This window comes from Schistocerca gregaria, chromosome 2 (genome assembly GCF_023897955.1).
Source record: "Schistocerca gregaria isolate iqSchGreg1 chromosome 2, iqSchGreg1.2, whole genome shotgun sequence".
In the NCBI taxonomy this organism is placed as follows: domain Eukaryota; kingdom Metazoa; phylum Arthropoda; class Insecta; order Orthoptera; family Acrididae; genus Schistocerca; species Schistocerca gregaria.
Window position 1 is genome coordinate 886,233,852 of NC_064921.1, and position 14,242 is coordinate 886,248,093.

The 14,242-nt window shown below is 41.3% G+C and overlaps 1 protein-coding gene and 1 non-coding gene across 4 annotated transcripts in view; one reads left to right on the top strand and one right to left on the bottom strand.

The window, feature by feature from the left end:
• LOC126335314 (acyl-CoA Delta-9 desaturase-like) overlaps window positions 1-14,242 on the bottom strand; it is a 251,487-nt gene that overhangs the window by 93,652 nt on the left and 143,593 nt on the right. Inside the window, exon 1 of one of the 3 annotated variants that reach the window (XM_049998463.1) lies at window positions 8,776-8,866. The exons of the other annotated variants lie outside the window; for them this stretch is intronic. The gene's annotated coding sequence lies outside the window, so the exon portion shown is untranslated. Of the gene's footprint in view, window positions 1-8,775; window positions 8,867-14,242 lie in introns of those variants that run through there. 3 annotated transcript variants of the gene reach the window in all.
• On the top strand, window positions 2,640-2,713 carry Trnat-agu (transfer RNA threonine (anticodon AGU)). Its single transcript has one exon. It is a non-coding gene; the product is annotated as a tRNA-Thr (tRNA).

Consider the following 14,242-nt stretch of genomic DNA (forward strand, 5'->3'; position numbering starts at 1 on the left):
CAACTAAACCTACGTGATCATTCCAGTTTATATCTATAGTCTACACATTGTTACTCCCAGTTATTTTATGACGCTTTAATGTGACATGTGAAATGCTTACGTAACTTTACTTATTTTTATTATCCAATGATGTGTTGCATGTATCACTGTGATTACGTATTTTGTACTACACCTACAATGGACTTTTGTAGTATCACTAGAAAACGGCCACAAAGAAGGGCTACCTAGTTGTGACGAAAAAGTGGATAAGCTTACCCACGAATAAAGTAGCCAACGTGGAAGAAGAAATGTTTTTATCCTTGCAAGATTTTTGGAGACGGTAGAACAGGGGCAAAGAAGTTGGCCTTTACTTTATCTGTATCCTGAGTGAAAATGAAGAAGAATTGTATGATCTGCTGATGGAACGGACGGGCTAATGAGTACAGAATATGGATTGAGAGTAAATCGAAGAAACATGAAAGTAAATGAGAAGTATCAGAAATGAGAATAGCGAGAAACTTATCAGGATTTATCGTCACGAAGTAGATCAAGTTAAGGAATTCTGCTACCTAGGCAGCAAAATAACCAATGACGGACGGAGCAAGGAGGAAAACAAAAGCAGATTAGCACTGGCAAAAAGGGCATTCCTGGCCAAGAGAAGTCTACAGTCAAACATAGGCCTTAATTTGAGGAAGAAATTTCTGAGAATATACGTTTGGAGCTCAGAATTGTTTGGTAGTGAAACAGACTGTGGGAAAACCGGAACAGAAGAGAATCGAGGCATTTGAGGTGTGGTGCTACAGACGGATGTTGAAAATTAGGTGGACTGATAAGGTAAGGAATGAGGAAGATCTGCGCAGAATCGGACAGGAAGGCAATATGTGGGAAACACTGACAAGGGGAAGGTACAGGATGATAGGGCATCTGTTGAGGCATCAGGGAATGACTTCCGTAGTACTAGAGGGCAAAAACTGTAGAGGAAGACAGAGATTGGAATACATTCAGCAAATAACTGAGAGCGTAGTTTGCAAGTGTTACTCTGAGATGAAGAGGTTGGCACAGGAGAGAAATTCGTGGTGGGTCGCATCAAACCATTCAGAAGACTGGTGATTCAAAGAATAACGAACTGACTGCTCTTGAAAGGAACATTGCCAAGGTGACTGACTGCTTCATGTATGGTGCACTGGTTATCTTTACCCTGCTTAATTTCTGATCATATCTAAGTCCTCGCTCTTCCTGTTGCTACATGCGACGTGTTTGGGAATATTAGCGCCTAAAAGATTTAGATGTTTGCATGAGCTACGAAAATTTTGATTCCATTTGCTAAAAGTTTACAGGAAATGCTTATTAACTGTTATGCACGCCTCTGGGGAGTCTAATATGCTTCCTTCACTTTCTTCTCAAATACTTTTTTCACATCAGACAAATTGATTCTGAGAGACGCCTGCTCTCCTGGTGGTCCTAGCTTTCTTGAATGTGAAATTCTGAAACTAGACTGGTCTATAATATTCGTGAGACCAAATCTACTCTTGTCTGCATTTCTTCGCCAATCACGCGTAGAGCGCAGCAGCATGCTATCGCGTCTTCTATTGTGCAGATTTATTCCGTGATGATGTTACAAACTTTCAGGGATGATGGGGAAGTGTAAATGTATCAACCGGAGGTAAGGAACCCTGGTCCGGAAGAGACCGAGACGGAAGATATAAGCAAAAATCGTTCTGACAGCTCTGACAGTGGAGTCAGACAGTGGAGTATAGCAACCGGTGCTGTTGTTGCAGAGATTGTAGGGTAGGTAGCTTTCAGAGGTGGAAGTATGGATCAAAACAAGAATAGATGTATGGTAAACATGGGCTCTAAAATGCATACCTTAAGAGCTATGAGCACTTGGTCATCTTCGATACTGTGAAATACGCTCTTCGAATGAACAAATGCCCATAGCTCTTAAAGTACGCATTTTAGAACCCATATTTACTGTACATTTTATCCTTGTTTCGGTCCATACTTCCACCTCTGAAAGTTGCCTACCCTACAATCTTTGCGACAACAACACCGGTTGATGGACTCCACTGTCAGAGCTGTCAGAACGATTTTTGCTTATATCTTCCGTCTCGGTCTCTTCCGGACCAGGGTTCCTTACCTCCGGTTGATACATTTACACTTCCCCATCATCCCTGAAAGTTTGTAACATCATCACGGAATCACCCAGCACATTACGCCGCTTCACTGTATAGGCCATTGTATTTCCCGTTCTCTTTACTCTTCACTGGCCTTTTCCTTTTTCGTCGCCAGTGTAGTTCTGTGTCAATTGTTCATTGCATTTAACAGTTCTCCTGTCCATTCCTCGTGCAAGCGAAATGCAGAAGAGCGAATGTTAGCACAAACGTATACTAACCTCTCAGTGCGGTCCTGTACTCAGTTGAGTTGCCGTTGGGATTTGGATACGGCTAAAAACAAATGTTGGAGTACTACTGTACCCGTTTCCTGCCAGTTAAAGGAGGCGATTCTCTGCAAGATAATGGCTCTATATGGGCCATTATCTGAAAAGTCAAGTGTACTGATGACGTCATCCGCGCCAGCTCGAGGTCGCGCACCAGCTGCAGGGACCAGCCGTTCAAATGCAGATTCCACTCTTATGCTTCTATAAGCACATGTGTCGCAACGGCGCCGTGGCTTAGTTGGTTAAAGCGCCTGTCTAGTAAACAGGAGATCGAGGGTTCGAATCCCTCCGGTGCCTTCCAGTTTTTTTCTCCATCCAATTCAATTGAAAATCTTCCTCCTTCTGAAAAAGCATTCTTCTGTTCCTTCACGGTGTCTGTGTATTCTGATCTCCTTCATTCCCCCCTCCCCCTCCTTATAACAGTTCTTCAACTGTCTGTACTTCTGTCGTTTTCACACGTTTCTGTTAGGTCGCTTTCATGTCTGTCAAATTTTGTAATTCATTTTAAACTAATTTCCCAATGAGTTAGGGACTTGAAACTTTCGATATAGCTCAGAGCTGGATGACAAAGTAATATTATTTCGCTTTCTTGTCCGGTGTGTGGCGGAGGGTACTTTGTGTAACACTGCTATTTCTCCCTTTTCCTGTTCCAGTCGCGCATGTTCACGGTAAGAACGACTGCGATAAGCCTCAATGTGAATTCTATTCTTTCTAATTTTTACCTTCACGGTCATTTCGCAAAATGTACGAAGGAGGAAGTAATAGCAGTTTGATTCAGGGGAAGAGAAACTGAAATAAACCTGAAATTTACCACTTGTCTGTTGTAATCTCATCAAAATTTTAGGAAACAATTGAAAAATTTCACACACACAAATCTAAAAAGAAAATAAATAATTACGAAGGTAAAAACTTAAATGTAATATTTTTTTAAACGATTAAACATATAGAATAATTTTCTCTTTTCTTTTTTACTTTTTTCATTTTTGTAGTCATTAGTCTTCTGACTAGTTTGAGGTGAACGCCACGAATTCCTCTCTTGTGCCAGTCTTTTCCTCTCAGAGTAGCAATTGCAACATGCGTCCTCAATTATTTGCTGGCTATATTCCAATCTCTCTCTTCCTCTGTAGTTTTTACCTTCTACAACTCCCTCTAGTACCATGGAAGTTATCCCCTGATGCCTTAGTAGATGTCCTATCATCCTGTCCCTTCTCCTTGTCAGTGTTTTCCATTCCTCACCGATTCTGCGGCGGGCCTCCTCATTTCTTACCTTATCACACCACCTAATTTTCAACATGATTCTGTAGCACCACAGCTCAAATGCTTCGATTCTCTTCCCATAATCCACGTTTCACTGCCATATGCGCCAAACGTACATTCCCAGAGTTTTCTTCCTCAGATTAAGACCTATATTTGATACTAGTTGACTTCTCTTGGCCAGAAATACTATTTTTGCTAGAGCTAGTCTGCTTTTTATGTCCTCCTTGCTCCGTCAGTCATGGGTTATTTTGCTGAACAGGTAGCAGAATCTTTAACTTCATTTGCTTCGTGATCACCAATCCTCATGTTAAGTTTCTCGTTGTTCTCATTTCTCCTACCTCTCATTACTTCGTCTTTCTTCGATTTACTTCCAATCTATATCCTGTACTTATTAGACTGTTCATTCTATTCAACACATCCTGCAATTCTTTTGCACTTTCGTTCAGGATAGTAATGTCGTCAGCGAATCTTATCATTGATATCATTTCACTATGAATTTTAATCCCGATCTTGAACCTTTCTTTTATTGCCCTCTTTGCTTCTTCGATGTATATATTAAACAGTAGGGGCGAAAGACTACATCCCTGTCTAACAAGCGTCTTAATCTGAGCAATTCGTTCTTAGTTTTCCAGTCTTACTGTTCCTCTTGGATCTTGTACATGTTGTATATTCCCCGCCTTTTCCTACAGCTTACCCCTATTTTTCAAAATTTCGGAGATCTTGCACCATTTTAGATTGTCGAACGCTTTTTCCAGGTCAAAAAATCCTATGAACGTATCTCGATTTTTCTTCAGTCTGCTTCCGTTATCAACCGCAACGTCAGAATTGTCTCTCTGGTGCGTTTCTCTTTCATATAGCCATGATCGTCAAATAACACACTCTCAATTGTCATTCCATTCTTAAGTATGTTATTCTTGTCAGCAACTTGGATGTATGATAGGTTAAGCCGATCCTGCGATAGTTCTAGCAGTTGTCGGCTCTTGCTGTCTTCGGAATTGTGTGGATGATGTTTTTCAGAAAGTCTGATGGTATATCGCCGGTTTCGTATGTTCTAAATACCAACCCAAGTAGTCGTTTTGTTGCCACTTTCTCCAATGATTTTAGAAATTCCGATGGAATGTTATCTAACCCTTTTGCTTTTTTCTGATTTAAGTCTTCCAAAGCTTTTTCAAATTCTGTTTCTAATACTGGATCCTCTATTTCTTCGCTGTCGAGTCCTGTTTCTTCTTCCATCACCTCATCAAACAAATCCTCCTCTCAGTGTACTCTTTCCACCTATCCACTCTCTCCTCTGCATTTAACACTGGAATTCCTCCCACTGAATTAATGTTACCGCCCTTGCTTTTAATTTCACCGAAGGTTGTTTTGACTTTCCTACATGCTGAATCCGTTCTTTCGAGAATAATTTCTTTTTCGATTTCTTCACATTTTTCATGCAGCCATTTCACCCTAACTTCCCTGCATTTCCTATTTACCTTGTTCCTAAGTTCCTTCTATTTCTGTGTCCTCAAATATCCCTGAACATTTTTGCACTTTCTTTTTTCGTCGATCAGCTGCAGTATTTCATCTGTTATCCATGGTTTCTTCGCTGTTGTCTTACTTGTACCTACGGTTTTCTGTCTAACTTCTGCGATTGCCATCTTTAGAGATGTCCATTTCTCTTTAACGGTACTGCCTACTGATCTATTCGTTATCACAGTCTTTATAGCCTCAGAGAACTTCAATCGTATCTCTTCATTTATTAGTGCTTCCGTATCCCACTCATTTATTTATTTAAATGTCAAGTTCCGTAGGACCAAATTGAGGGGCAAATCTCCAAGATCTAGGAACGTGTAAGTTCATGAACTTACAACATAAAAAGTAATAACAGATAAAAATAAATGTTCATGAACCTGAAAGAACATCAGTCCATAAGTTTAAACAAACGCTATCAACAATACAATGAGAACCAGCTTAATTTTTCAAGGAACTCCTCGACAGGATAGAAGGAGTGACCTATGAGGAAACTCTACAGTTTAGATTTGAAAGCGCGTGGGTTACTGCTAAGATTTTTTAATTCGAGTGGCAGCTTATTGAAAATGGTTGCAGCAGTATACTGCACACCTTTTTGCACAAGAGTTAAGGAAGTTCGATCCAAATGGAGGTTTGATTTCTGCCGAGTATTAACCGAGTGAAATCTGCTTATTGTTGGGAATAAACTAATATTGGTAATAAGAAACGAACGTAAGGAATATACATATTGAGAGGCCAATGTCAAAATACCGAGACTCGTGAAAAGAGGTCGACAAGAGGTTCGTGAACTCACACCACTTATTGCCCGAACCGCCCGTTTCTGAGCCAAAAATATCACCATACGACATAAGTGAATGAAAATAAGCAAAGTAGACTAATTTACGTGTCGAAATATCACTCACTCACCGTTCGAATAGTGAAAATGGCAGTATTAAGTCTTTGTACAAGATTCTGGACGTGGGCTTTTCACGACAGCTTACTATCTATCTGAACACCTAGGAATTTGAACTGTTCAGTTTCACTAATCATATGCCGGTTCTGTGAGATTAAAACGTAAGGTTTTGTTGAATTGTGTGTTAGGAACTGTAAAAACTGAATCTTGCTGTAATTTAACTGAGGTCTTGTCCTGCTCTACTTGAAACCGAACCAATTTTGCACACAACATCATTTACTAGCAAGCTAGTGTCATCAGCAAACAGAAATATTTTAGAGTTACCCGTAATACTAGAGGGCATATCATTTATATAAATAAGGAACAGGAGCGGCCCCAACACCGATCCCTGGAGCACCCCCCCCCCCCCTCCCCCTTGACAGTACCACACTCAGATCCCACATCACAGCCGTTATCAACATTGTGAATCATGACCTTTTGCTGCCTATTGCTAAAGAAAGAAGTGAACCAATTGTGAGCTACTCCTCTTACTCCGTAATGGTCCAACTTCTGGAGCAATATTGTGTGATCAACACAGTCAAATGCCTTTGTCAAATCAAAAAATACGCCAAGCGTTCGAAACTTTTTGTTTTGCCCATCCAGTACCTCACAGAGAGAAGAGAATATAGCATTTTTAGTTGTCAAACGAGTTCTAAAGCCGAACTGTGCGTATGATAGCAAATCGTGTGATATAAAATGATCAATTAACATTACATATACAGCCTTTTCGATAACTTTTGCAAACACTGATGGCATAGAAATAGGTCTAAAATTATCTACATTATCCCTTTCTCCCTTTTCATAAAGCGGCTTTCCTACTGAGTACTTTAATCGCTCAGGAAACTGACCATTCCTAAAGGAGAAATTACAAATATGGCTAAATACAGGGCTAACATGTGCAGCACAGTACGTTAATATTCTGCTAGACACTCCATCACAACCATGAGAGTCCTTAGCCTTCACTGATTTGATTATTGTCTCAGACGTTAATCCCGGAAAGGCATCCTTTTTCTTGCACAATCATCTACAAAATTAATATTGATGTCACCACATAGAACTACTTTCTGGTACTTCCTACAAAGTGAATCAAGTACCCTCTCTAGCTCAAGCAAAAATGCTCTGAAGTCGGAGTTAGGGAACCTATAAACCACAATTACAAGTTTAGTTTCACTAAATTCAACTAATGCTACACAAATTTCAAATATCTGTTCAGTGCAGTGTCGTGATACGTCTATGGACTCAAATTAAATACTGTTTTTTTACATACAGAGCCACTCTCCCACCCCGCAAGTAACTCCTTGAGAAACAGCCAGCTAATCTGTAGCCTGGTAAAGGAAGCCTCTGAATTATCAAATTATTTAAGTGGTGCTCTGATCTATCAGTAATTTCAGAGTTAACATCTATTAGCAGTTCACTAACTTTATCTCTAATACCTTTTATATTTTGATGAAATATGCTAATTCCTTCTCTACTTGGAAACATTACATCCTCTGGAGGTGAGCCCTTAGTTAGAGGCACTTCCTTTAAGCAGGTATACCTCTCAGCTGACTTCAGTCTAAAAAAGGTGCAGCTCTAACACCAACTACTATATGAATTTTTCCATGAGTGATACCACCCACTACAATGTCACCTAAAAGCTTATCCAGCCTCCCCTTCCCATATCTATTGATGTGCAGGCCATGTCTAGTGAAACCCTATCTACTGATCGACCCAACTGGCACCACTGAGATGTGATCCATGCCCTCTGCCGTCAGAGACCTCCCCAGCCCCACATTAACGCGCCTAACAGCCGCATTAAGGTGAGGCCGATCATGACGCTGAAACAGTTGCACGAAATGCACATTAGTGCCACCAGTTTGAGTAGCTATATTAACCAAGTCACCACTGACATCATATTCCCCGACCCTATCGAGACTGTTCCCTGCTCCACCCACTATCACTACCTGATCCTCTTTCGTAAAATTCTTGCGTAACTCCCCTATGCTTTCAGTCACCTGAGCCAACCCTGCACTAGGTTTCACAATGCTGGTGACCTGGTACTCACTCCCCAACACTTCCTGCAACTGCTGTCCCACACCTCTACCGTGGGAACTACCTAGCGGCAGAACCTTCTTTCTGCTAGACTTTGCAACTAACCTAGGCCTCCTAATTGCTGAGAACTGCTGCAAGTTACCTACATCTACGGCTACACGAGGCTCCTCTCCACTCAACTCTGACAGTTGGTCGTATCTATTGCATGTATGCAAAGTAAAACTGTCTGAATACCTCCTCTTCCTAGCTACCTTCTTGCCAACTGCCAGTTCCTATTACCCACCACCGTTCACCCTCCTCAACCTATCTAGTTCCTACTTTGCGCATTGTAACTCCACCAAAATTATTAGCTACAACCAAAAAATTGAAACTACCACTGTAACACCAAGCAAAGTTAAAACACTATTTGAAAATTTTACTGAAATATTTCACTAGAAAGAATAATAAACGTCAGTTGAAACCTAAAGCACGAAAATTACTAACGACACTGAAAACTCTCTAAAACACAGCGAGCGAACGATTACAAAAGTTTATTAAGTCGTTATTTCGCCACAAACGGCACCCAACATCGGTGAAATCTATTAAATTTAATAACTGTATTACAGAGCACAAATAAGTTTGTCAGTACTTAGCTTACAACCGCTACAGCTGCAGTGCACTCCGCAAAATGTAAACACACTACTGAGGCGCAAGGCTTACACGAACGACGAAAGCACACTCACAAATAATAGACCACTCGAGTCAATAACACAGGAAGAAAGACTGAGATCAACGAAAATCCACTAATAAGTTACTTTTACGGCAAATATTAACACAAAGAAACTTTAAAATATGTAAATGAAGTCTAAAATTTATAAAATATTAACGAGCTATTTCAACAGCAGTGCAGCACACGTGACGTCACGATATGTCAATCGATTCATAGTAGATCATTTGCGCACTGATTCTTATTGACTAGTGTCTTAAACTTCAGCGTACTCATCACCATTACTAAACTGTTATCTGAGACTATATCCGTTCCTGGGTACGCCTTACAATCAAATATCTCATTTCTGAATCTCTGACTCACCGTGAAGTAATCTAACTAATATCTTCCCGTACCTCCCGGTATTTTCCAAGTATACCATATCCTCTTGTGATTCTCGAACAGGGTTTTATTACCATTTCTTTCCTACTCCCTCCCTTGCGACCACATGGCAGGATTTCATCTCCCTTTAAGAACTGAATTACCCGTTCAATATCCTCATATAATTTCTGTGTTCTGTTCATTTTCTGCTTGCGACGTTGTCATGTACACCTGAACTACAGTTGTCGGTGTTGGTTTGCTGTCGATTCTGATGGGAATAACCCTATCACTGAACTGTTCGCAGTAACTCAGTCTCTGTCCTACCTTCGTATTCATAGCGAATCCTACTCCCATTATATCATTTTGTGCAGCTGCTGATATTACCCTATGCTCTTTGTGACAAGAAATCCTTGTCTTCCTTCCATTTCACTTCACTATATCTAGATACAGCCTTAGCATTACCCTTTTCAGATTTTCTAGCTTCCTTACGACGTTCAAACTTCTGGCAGTCCACGCCGAGACTTGCAGGACGTTATCCTTTCGTTGGTTATCCAGTCTTTTTCTCATGCTCACCTCCGTCTTGGCAGGCCCCTCCCGGAGATCCCATACAGGTTCCTAACCCCAGACATAGTCCTGAAAATGTGTGTCTGTGGATTTTTAATAGCTATGACAGTACTTCTAAAATTTAAAGCGAAAGATGTGGGACGCATGCAATAGAAAATAGTAGCTTGCTTTTGAGAAAAATAACAACAGTTCATATCATTTGCAGTGCAATAAATTTGTTAGTGACTTAGGTTGATTATTCTTGCATTAATTATATACTGCATGCACCCCATGTCTTTCGCTTTAAATTTTACAAGTAATGTGAACCGTGACGAAATATCACGGTTGGTTCTCCGCGTTTCCTCCTTGTCTGTAGCGCGTTCTTTTTGAAATTTCCGCTTCGCGCTGTGCTGTTTTCTTACCCTTGCCAGAGGGCGATGTGGAGTTGCTGCGGCTAGAGAGCCTGTATACAGAGAGAGTGGCCATAGGCGAAGTTGCCCGTGATTGGTTTGATTAGCTTTGACGCCAGTTTTCTGCCAAACGTCTCTCGCACTTCTTATGTTCGCCGTGCTTTTGAGTTGAATTGAAGTTCAGAGGACTTTTGGAAACGATTAAAAGGTATTTGAATTATTGAGAGACTTGTTATGCGTTGTACATGCATGTTCGTTTTAGTTGTATATCGTTTTTAGTACGTAATCAGGGTTTGCGATCTTAAATACGAGTTGAAATAATGAAGCGTTTTGTGATGAAGTCGGTAGGCCTACATGTTTGAAGTAAGCATGTTAGTAATCGTACAGTATTGTTTTTGACAGCTGTAATTCGTTCTGCTGATGTTCGTAAACGATGCCAGGTTGTGCTGCATTTGGTTGTTCCAATAGTGGCGAAGGTGGATTTCGCATGTTAGCATTTCCACGCAATAAAGAAAGACGAAAGCAGCGGGCAGTCGCAGTCAACAGAGCTGACAAATCAAACAGGAGCCTTGTGGAAACCAACCAAGTACTCTTATCTATGCGAAGTAAGTGAGTATTATTGGCTGGCTGTTGATGCAGGCAAGTTGTAAGCACGTTTTCCGCAATTGTCGTTGTTGCTGAAACATTATTCGTAGTAAATAATTGTTGGTACTCTTGAAGACTGTTTTTAATAGGCCTACTTACTGTGGGGTAGGGGGGATACGGTAGTTTTCTTCTTATATTTGGTCGTTATTACAGTAGCCTACATTTAACATTACCTGATTTTTGTAATCTTTTTCGTTTGTTATCTACGGCAAGTCGTAAGCAGTTGTTTACTTGTGACATGCAAAAATTTTGAAGACGTGACAAGAAGTACTGATACGACTTTCATTCATCTGACATAATACAGGTACGTTAAATCTTCAGCGTTATGCACTTCCGATACAAAACAAATGCTATACACTATATTTTTTTATTTACGTTACTTTAATTGCAATATGTCTCGTAAACAGGAGATAAATGCAAGTAACGAATAATTTTTACAGCCACTGTATCAAATTTTCCTGTGCTGTACGTAGTAGGCTCCTATGAGTATAGTATAGCTGTAAAGAAAGGCATTTAACAAATGATTTCGCCATATTGGTTCAAATGGCTCTGAGCACTATGGGACTTAATATCTATGGTCATCAGTCCCCTAGAACTTAGAACTACTTAAACCTAACTAACCTAAGGACATCACACAACACCCAGCCATCACGAGGCAGAGAAAATCCCTGACCTCGCCGGGAATCGAACCCGGGAACCCGGGCGTGGGAAGCGGGAACGCTACCGCACGACCACCAGATGCGGGCGCGCCATAGTGTCTTGTGCTTTTGATTCGGTGAGTGTGTACTCCACTACTGGCCATTCAAAAGTCCCGCCCGCAGTTGGCAAAAAAATGGCTGCCGTATCGTCCGGTTGGCCACTCTCTCCCTATACAGGCTCTCTAGCTGCGGCCGGCTGCCTCCCGTGTTTGCAAGAGAGCGTCGGCCTGGAGGAGCAACTCTAATTGCGGACGTCCGGGAACTTACAGGAAGCCGCGCCGTTTTGTTGATGTTTGGCGTGACTCGCGTCAGGTGTGATGCATCGTTAAGGCCGTGATAGCAACCAATGTTACTGTCTTGGTCGCAGACGGCTCAAAGGGGATGAGGCCTGGTTGTTCACAAACTCTTGTCCTACGGATGTCGTCGGACTTAAAGTAAGACATTTTGACCGTGATTTTGCGTTATTTGATAGCAACTGGGCATTCCGTCTTCTACAGTAATTCAGCGAAGATTATTTGTTTCGTCAGTGTGCAAATGACTGAGCAAGGAGCAGTTTATTTAATGTTCACCTTATGCTCTTGTTCTGCGCGTGCTCTTTGCAAGTGTAAACTCGACTCTCACCTTTGCCTGTTGATTTTGAGCGCATTGTCAAATACTGGATCCAAGTAGTGACTTTCAATTAATTAGCTGGATTCTTCTTTTTCCTCGTCACGGCACGTGTTATACGGCAAAGTAGAATTGTGGACCGTAACTTGCTACCTCATTTGCGTGGCTTCAATAACAGAGCCTAACCTGTTACTTAGAGCCTGTGGTAAACAAAGGTATTTAAGTATGTTGTTCTAAAATATTATTTGAAATGTGTCAATGATTTATGTTGTAGTTGATTGTAAAGGTGGTAGGAGTAAAATACAGGGAGCGAAAGGCTATTTACATTTTGTACAGAAACCAGATGGCAGCCGGCCGGAGTGGCCGAGCGGTTCTTGGTGCTACAGTCTGGAACCGCGCGACCGCTACGGTCGCAGGTTCGGATCCTGCCTAGGGTATGGATGTGTGTGATGTCCTTAGGTTAGTTATGTTTAAGTAGTCCTAAGTTCTAGGGGACTGATGACCTCAGAAGTTAAGTCCCATGGTGCGCAGAGCCATTTGAACCATTTTGAACCAGATGGCAGTTACAAGAGTCGAGGGACATGAAAAGGAAGCAGGGGTTGGGAAGGGAGTGAGACGGGTTGTAGCCTCTCCCCGATGTTATTCAATCTGTGTATTGAGCAAGCAGTAAAGGAAACAAAAGAAAAATTCGGAGTAGGTATTAAAATCCATGTGAAAACTGCACATAGATAAAAAAGGGAGAATCAGTAAATTTGAATAAATGTGTAAATGTGTGAGGTAATACAGAGGCCGACCTTACAGGCAGGCTAATAAACTCAAGGCAAGGAAGATGGGGATAACCTTTCAGTTGACTAAAGACGTGTACAGTAAGATATCTTTCTTCTCTCAAGTAAAGTTACAGCACTATGGTAGAGTAACAATACGAGATTGTTTATACGCGGCCCAATGCCTGTCTGGGAGAACAGAGAATGATAATTTACAACAATCTGGTTCGAATGAATAAGAACAGGGTACCCCAGAGAATTTTTGGAGATGTCAACCGGATCAAATCTGCCTAGTGCAAGGTGCTCCATTAAATCAGTAATAATCGGAAAGAGATGAAGACTGAGGAACTTGAAATTCTGAACAGGAAGATGGTTTTAGATTCCTATCTCCATAGAAAGTCGATAATAAAACTGGAACAAGGTGGTTAGAAGCTTGGAAACAACAACACTCTGATCGGATGAAAAATTAATGGAAAAATAAGAAGTTAAATCACGAGCAGTTACTTTCGTGGACAAAAGGAGGCCTACATCTACATCTACGTGATTACTCTGCTATTCACAATAAAATGCCCGGCAGAGGGTTCAATGAACCACCTTCAAGCTCATTTCTCCCTATGTAGGTGGGTGCCTACAGAATGTTTTCACAATCGGTGAAAAAAACTGGTGATTTAAATTTCATGAGAAGATTCCGTCGCAACAAAAAACGCCTTAGTTTTAGTAATTGCCACTCCAATTCATGTATCATGGCTGTGGCACTATCTCCCCTATTTCGCGATAATACAAAATGAGCTGCCCTTCTTTGCACTTTTTTGGTGTCATTCGTCAGTCCCACCTGAGGTCTAAATCGAGTAAATAAAATTTTTGTCGAGACCTAAGTGGGTATTACTACCACTTTTATTAAAAAGCTTCCTAATAGGCAAACATATCATAAGAAGTAAATCTGAGTTTGGAACTAATACTATGCTCACCTGGAAAGGCAAGGCGCGTTTTGCTCTTCCATGAATGAGTGCGGTATCTACATAGAAGAAGGCTTACTCTGTTTACTGTTGTCTTGTCGAGTCGTATGAACTGCAGTGTTTTACGAGCTCTGTTCGGCAGTGTGTCGACGTAGTTAAACCGAAACATTCTGTGATCAGCCACAAGGCGCCATTGGCGACAGCGCAATGTAGCAACATCGTAGCAACCGGTCCATTACAGAACGCTGCATCCTCCGGCTTGTATTTGCCGATGCGGCGTTGCGAGACGAGAGGTGCTCGTGTGTGGCCTTTTCAGTTAAGCTTGACATGAAGTGGCAAGTGACTGTGTAAGCTCAGCTGATGTTATACTGGCACCCAGAGGCAAACCTCAGTACTGTGACAGCGAA